Below are 7,650 nucleotides of genomic sequence, written 5' to 3' on the forward strand. Positions count from 1 at the left end.
AGAAAGCAAGGAAACTTGGAATGAGGATAAGGGAATGAAATTAGCATTCATTGAATCCATACCTTTTGGCATTTAATTCTCCATGACAGCTCTATCTAGAAGGTGTGTGGAATTATCTTCCTTATATGCATGAGAAATCGAAAATTCAGAGATGTTGAATTAATTGTCCAAGTTTACACAAAGACAACTTATACCTCTCTATTTCTTATATCTGGCTCTACACCATCATCGTGGCAATAAGAAATCGTGGGCTCTTCTGATAACTGGGTCAGTAACTTGTCAAAACTCCTCATTTTTTAATAATTGGAATATTGCCGGCACTTTTCCCCGCATGTGTTGCTATGCCATTTCTACAGGTGTGGGAGGTAGGAGTGTTTCTGCTGCAAGGCAAATGTGGTTTGGTCAGTTTAGCAGGATGAGTCCTCCCAGTCTTCCTCAGTGATGTTCTTCCTCTCTACCAGACCTTGCAGCTCCATGCTGAAGAAGTTGATCGGTTCTTTGGTTCTGTTTGAGGGGTCCTTATGTCTGAAGGCATGGAACATCAAGACAGGTGTCCTAGAGAGAGTCAGGATGATCACTAATGAAGAGCTTGCATGTGAAGCTTTAGGAGGCAAAGCTGGACTAGAGGGACAATTTGGTGTATATTTTGTGCTGGACTATTGGTGATACCATCAGTGGTCATGCATCAGACCTTTCGTGTATAGCTGTGCTCCTCTGGTTTGGCTGGCGATCACCTTTTGGTTTCTGATTGTTCTGATAATGTTTTGCTTTCATAGGTCTCCCTAGAGTTGGCTTGATTCTCCATTTCCCTTTCCTTTTTCTATTTTCTGATCCCTACAGAGCTACATTTGTTTATGTTCTAAGCTACTTTTCCTTTTTTCATTTACCAGCTCTGTATAGCCTGTCAACTCTGCTGGCCTTGCTGTCATAGTCTCTTAAGATGGCTGCCACAGTTCCGTCTCCTTCTACACACATGGCATTCCTGTCATAACAAAAGAAGGCCTCATTCTCTTTCCCCAAAATCTGGTCTGGTCTTGTGACTTGCTTTAGATAAGAGAAGGTGAAAGAAGTAATACTGTACTAATTTTGATCCCAGCCATTGAGAGATCTGGAAGCTTCCACTTTCTCTCTTAGAAGCCAGCTGTATGTAAAAATTTCAGCTACCCTGAGACCACCATGTTGTAAGAAAGTCCTGGCTAGCCACTGAGAGAGACCTTGTTGGGGGAGAGAGAGAGAGATTCAGCCAGACCTTGCTGTTTCAGTCCAGCACAGCTGAGGCACCTGAGGGGTGAGGGAAGGCGCCATCTTGGATCTCTCAGTCCTAGCAAACACCATGTGGAGTAAAACACCACTCAGCTTAGCCCAGACTGGATTGTAAAATCAGAGAAATAATTTTGTTGTTGTTGTTTAAGTCACTAAGTTTTGGAGTGTTTTGTTATGCGGCAATAGATAATTGAAACAGTTGCTTAAAGCTTGTACTCATAATCCACTGTGATATTCTAGAGCTGTGTGATCCAATATGGTAATAGCCAAATGTGGTTGCTTAAATTTAAATTAATTAAAATTAAATAAATGTAAAAATGCAATGTCTCAGTATCACTAGCCACATATGAAATGTCCAATAGCCACTGTTTTGGATAGCACATATAGAACATTTCCATCATGATAGAAAGTTCTGTTGGATCCTAGTCATTTTCACATTTTCTGGAGCCTTATGTTACTTATTTGTCAAGAAATGTCAATCCTAGCAAATTGGTTCAGTGGAACATAAGGTTTTTGTAGAAGGGTAGAGAGAGCTGCTCTGGCACAGGTACATAGGAGCCAGGCCATGTGTCGTGCATGAGGCCAACGTGGTCCACCCTTATCCTATAGGCAGTGGGGACCATTGAAAGATTTTTAGAAGAGGAGAAAAATGACCTAATATGTTCTTTGGGGAGGTGAATCACATGCAACATAAATTCAACTGATTTCTATACTGAAAGAACCTCTTTTAATCATGTTAGTAATTTGTTTTTTTAAAAAAATCACTTATTTTCAACTGTTGTCTATTTCTTCAATTATAATTTTAACTCACCTTCTTGGGGTTAGGGTAGGAATAGAATCAAGCCATTTTCTTCTAATGGAGTAATTTAGTCTTGATTATGGTAATTCATTGTACCTCGACTTAAAAACACAACAAAAATCTTAGTGCAGTTTAAAATATTACAGTCTTCCAAAATATCACGGTAAAGGTGCATTATTTACATCCTTCCCATGCCAAGAAAAATTCAAATCTCGAAAAATCTTTGCTCTGTGCTTCAGTCATTGTTTTTAACATGAGGTAAAATATTCTGTATCTGTGTTGAAACTAAATCTGTTCCAATATCCACCAAAGGACATCATAAAATAGTTACATCTTTAGTATAGATTGTTATACCTATGGGAAATTTCATATTTGATTAATTCTTGTTTTGTGGAATAATGACATAAGTATGAGTAGCAAAAAAAATCAGCTTATGTCAATTAAAATTTAATAGAATTCTGACAGCATAAATGATAGTCCTTGTTCAATATATCTTTTTACTATTTAAGGATAATATTATAATAGCTCCCTTTCCAGCTATGAGGAAGCTGGAAAGCTTTCAGTGTCTTCACTTGGGAGGTGCAGATGTAGACCCTGGTATTGGCTTGGCCATCGGTGACTTTTGTGACTGTGAACAGATTTGCCACCCGTTACATACATCTATAGAAGGGCCCCAAAGTCCCTTTGGCTCTATGTTCCTTGATTATACACTTCTTTACAAGCTCTTCCAGATTGGGCTACTGAACCAAAGTTTCTTTTGACTCAAGGTATTACCAAAGTACAAAAAGCACACCACAACTCTGCTGTCTGTCCAGTTAAGACCTGATTCCTTGCTCCTAAAATTAAAAACAAACAAAAAAAAAAAATGAGGACTTAGTGTAAAGAACCACTTAGTGCTAAAATTTGCCTCACTATGGTTAGTTTTGGGGTGGTTAGGAGGAGAAAAAAATCGGAAATCTCTGTCTTGAAAAAGCTTTTCTGTCTCTGGCCCCCTTCCTGATTTGAAAATGTTGGAGGCTAGGAATATTTTTTTTTCATATCCTCATGATTGCAGCTACCATATTTATGTAGAATATCTGCAGGGAATTCTCTCCCACACAGCTAAGAAGAATTTTTGTTCTCAGAACTCTTTGTGGAAGTTACCATATGGATACTTCTCCCTCCTGTTATTCTGGCCTTGGGGCTTTTCCTTACAAGCATGTATCCTTGCTGCCTTCATTCCTTCCATCCACCCATCCACCAGTCCCTAAGACACATGTGAGTTACATACCTATCCTGCTCATGGCACTGCCATAGGGTTATGAGAAGAGAAAAGATGACCCAGAAGTATCCTCTCTTGAAGGGTCTTGGCAGAAGAGTGGAGATTATCTTGTCCTAAAAGGTGAGGAGCCTAAAGACAGCCCATGAGAGGTTCTCCCTCAACTCAGTGGACTAGCAGGGCAATGAAAAGGGGCAGATTAGTTCCTTGTTTGACTACTCTTGACAGATTGTACCTTGTCATTTCCACGGACATTAACATTCTTTTCCTGTTACTGCCACTTTCCCTTTATCTTCTTTCACCTGCGGTTATTAGAGAAATATTCGTCCATCATCATCCTCAGATGTATATTTTTCTATCTCTGTGTATATGTATATCATCTATTTTTATAATGCATAATGTGAAAAATATCTGTGTTGAAAGTAGGATGCACATAGATTTACAGAAGTGAGTAAATCTGATATGTTAGACTATTTTCTTTGCAGTACTTTGTAAGTCACAATGAACTCAAATAGTGAAAGATATCAACTAACCTGATAGAGCAATTAGAATGTAGAAATCAAATTAAATATTATAATTGTTAATAGATAATATTTGTTGAGCATGTACTACATGCCAGTTGTGCTAAAAGCATCATAGGCATCATCATCATCATTATTATTATCATTATTATTATTATTTTTATTTTGAGGCAGGGTCTTATTCGGTTTCCTGGGGTAGAGTGCAGTGACATGATCATAGCTCATTGTAACCTCAAACTCCTGGGATCAAGTGAGCCTCCTGCCTCAGGCTCCCGAGTGGCTGGGACTACAGTGTGTGCCACCATGCTCAGCGAACTTTTAAAAATTTTTTTGTAAAGATGGAGTCTTGCTGTCTTGCCCAGGCTGGTCTCAAACTCCTGGCCTCAAGCAGTCCTCCCACGTTGGCCTCCCAAAGTGCTGGGATTACAGGTGCAAGCCACCTGGTAGGTGTTATCTTATTTAATTCTCTTAACAAGCCTAGAAGGTTGGTGTCACTATCCTCCACATGTTTCAAATGGGGAGATTGCTATATGGTAATATACCCAAGTTCATACAGTTAGAAGGAGGGTAAGCTAGGGCTCAAACCTAGGCAGTGTGGCTCTAGAGTTTCTCTGTTAGCCATCCTGTTTCTTTGATTCGTTAAAAACAAACAAAAAGCTTCTCCATCATTGATTGCTCTCCACCCACAAGGGGCAATGTTAATACTCAGGTTTATCAAGGAATAAACACAATAAACATGTCTATGCCCCAAGAGCTGGTCATACTTGTCAGCACAGAATGGTTTCATTCTGACTAGATGCTTATAAGGCAAGTCTTTTGAGGGCCATATAAAACCTTGTTTCTGGTGTAAGCTTGACCACCTATACAAGCTTTGGGACCATCTCCTAGCCAGGGGACTGCTTGTGTTCCCCCTCTCTTTGGCAGAGGGGGGTTATTCATGTTTTCCAGCTCACTGTTTTGAAAAGTTGTGACTGTGTATATGCAGCCTCTTCATGTTCACAGATTCTCTCTGTCTACTATGCCTCTAAGCTCCTTCAGTCAGGGACTGCCTCTTGTGAGACCTGCAACAATATCTAGCGCTGGACAGTTGCATTGAACTAAGTCATCTCAAGATAGCTGTTTCTTTTGTTTTATCCCTCAATGCCTGTCAGAAGCATGTGTCCCTCTAAAATGAACAAAGAAATTTCATGATTAACAAGGATAATTACTAGACTCCATCAAGAATTAGCAGAGGAAATCCAAGACATTAAAAAGAGCAAGTAGGAGTTGTCAGGAAGGGGAGAACTAGGAGGCTGGGCAGATGCTGGAATGAATGCACAGCCTGGGGGGGCTGGGGTGAGGGAGTGGGATGGGAGAGGTGTAACCCTAGAAACGGACACATGGGGAAGCCACTGGCACAGGAACTCAGCAGAGGGCCTGGCAGAGTCGGTTTCCGCTGGAGTAATGTGCCGTTGGGTGGGGAGATCACAAAGCTTGGGCTGGAGGTATCTATGGGGCTCCGCAGGTCAATCCACAGGGCAAGAGGAGCAGGTGGAAAAGGAATACTTTACCCAAATTATACAATTACTCTTTCCTTATGTCAAAACTTGTTGCTTCTTTTTTTTTTTTTTTCCTTAATTTCGGTAACAACAAACGTTTATAGAACATTTACTGTATGGTGGACACTGCGCTGAGCTCTTCACGTATAGTAAGGGGTGGGTTGAAACCAAGTCTTTAGGTACAAGCTGGGGAGGATTCAAATAAGGTGATATTATGTTTTCAACTCAAGGACCTGAAAATCTAAGTGTGAAAACAAGAACACATATGAGAAATAACTGGACAATGATATAAGATAGGGTAGGGGTTAATCACTGCTGCATGCTAAAAGTAACAAGGTAGGTAGGGGTACTTTGCCTGTGCAAGAAGAAGTCTTTGCAACTTGGCATAGTGTTACTCTCTAATACACTGAGCTGCTCTATGGGGCCCGAAGCAACATGGAGATTTGCTTAATGAACATACTACAGACACAGGAGCTAAATGGTCTTTATTATGTTTACTCGTCTCTCCCATATAAGCAAGTAATCACATGCTGATGCCAGAGGGTTCAAGGATAAATGAAGTCTAGAAACTGATAGGATATAAATAGTTAACAGTCAAACCTTGAGCCCTCTCTGAACCTTTCAAGACAGCCAGTAAATTGAATGCAGCAGCGAGAAAACAGAGCCTCTTCTGCTCACCCATGGAAACAGTCAAGCTGCCACAATTTGCACAAGGTGCAAGTAACAGATCAGCCTTTTGTAGGACCCTGCACACGCTGCACATTGAGGCGATCTCACCTCAGTCACAGAGCCTCTGCCTCACAGCTGGGCTGAAGGAATTAGCTTGCACACCAGAATATTAATGTCAGCATCTTTTATCACATGGGTTGGAGATTTGCAACCATTTGAAAAAACCACCGGCTCTGCTTGTGATTATCTGTGATTTAGAGAAAGGGGCAAAGTTATCATTAAAAGAAAAATCTGTCATTGAATGTGTTGAAAATATAAGTAAAAATATTTGGAATGCTTTCTTATTATAAGCTATTATGACAATGTAAAATGAACCTACCTCCTCTCAAATTCTAGAAGGGGCTTTAGAAAGATAATGGGGGGAATGCTTCACCACTTCCACTCATCCCCGCAAACCCACCTTGCTAGGAATTGGATATCAATCTGGGTGGAGAAACGTTATAAAATGTCTTTGGGTTGTGTGCTTCTTTTGGCTTATGTTGCCCATCATCTCAGGTAACAATTCAAATGGGAAGACTCAGGGAAAGATGAGGAATCTTGGGATAGGAGTAAGATGGGGATAAATTGAGACCCAGAACTCACCCAGTGGTTGCAGTCTTGCTTCAAGCCAAGGTCAGGACTCAGACAAAGCCAACGAAGTACAACAGAGAGAAGCCAGCTTTGACATTGAGGACAAGGTCCTCTTCAGGAATGAAACGTCTTGTATTTTTAAGATAGAGATCAGGAAAAAAAACCCAGCCTCGGGTCATTCAGGTTCTTATTTTTCTGTCACCAGATCCCAATGCCAAAGTAATTTCTCCTTATGCTCAGCAGATGCTGTCAGAGGTTGTATCAAACTCAACAAGAAGTGCATGCTGTCTCCTGGCAGTGACCATTCTAGGGTAGCAGGATGTTCTCATCATACACTCAGTGATGATAAAACTCTGTTCCAATAGAACCCATTACAATACAACTTTTATGTATCATTTTAAGAAAGACCTTAAAATGAAATTCTAGTACAACTTGTCTCATAAATAATTTTCTTAAGATCTTAACCTAGATAAATTATTTCCTTATGTTTCATAAAATGTACTGTTTAGCACTTATCATGCTATATGTCTTCATTGTGTCCCTCTCCAACAACCTTCTAAACCTGCCCATTGCCTCTCCAGGAACCTCTGCTCTCCTCTGACCTTATTTGTTACCCTTGTTTTTTAACCTGTCAATAACTGCATATATTTTTTGCCTTACCTCACTGGACACTGGAGAACACCTGCATCAGCAAAGCCTCACCCACAAAAGATATCCACAAAAGACAGCAATCACATGCATTGAGATTCCTGCTGATGTGCTCAGATTATAGGCTGTGACATTTTAAGAAGCAAGCCATCCCCAACCTCAAAATGGCACACCACGGTGTGGTGGCATTGTGGTTGGGAACTTTTCCCTCTAGATCTTCCATGTCAGCCAAGATTCATTAGCCCAATGTTAACTGAGTGTCTACTACATGCAGAAATTGAGGACACAGGGTTGAATAACATTTAGCGTCCACCATCAAAGAGT

The sequence above is a fragment of the Lemur catta genome, chromosome 16, assembly GCF_020740605.2.
Source record: "Lemur catta isolate mLemCat1 chromosome 16, mLemCat1.pri, whole genome shotgun sequence".
In the NCBI taxonomy this organism is placed as follows: Eukaryota; Metazoa; Chordata; class Mammalia; order Primates; family Lemuridae; genus Lemur; species Lemur catta.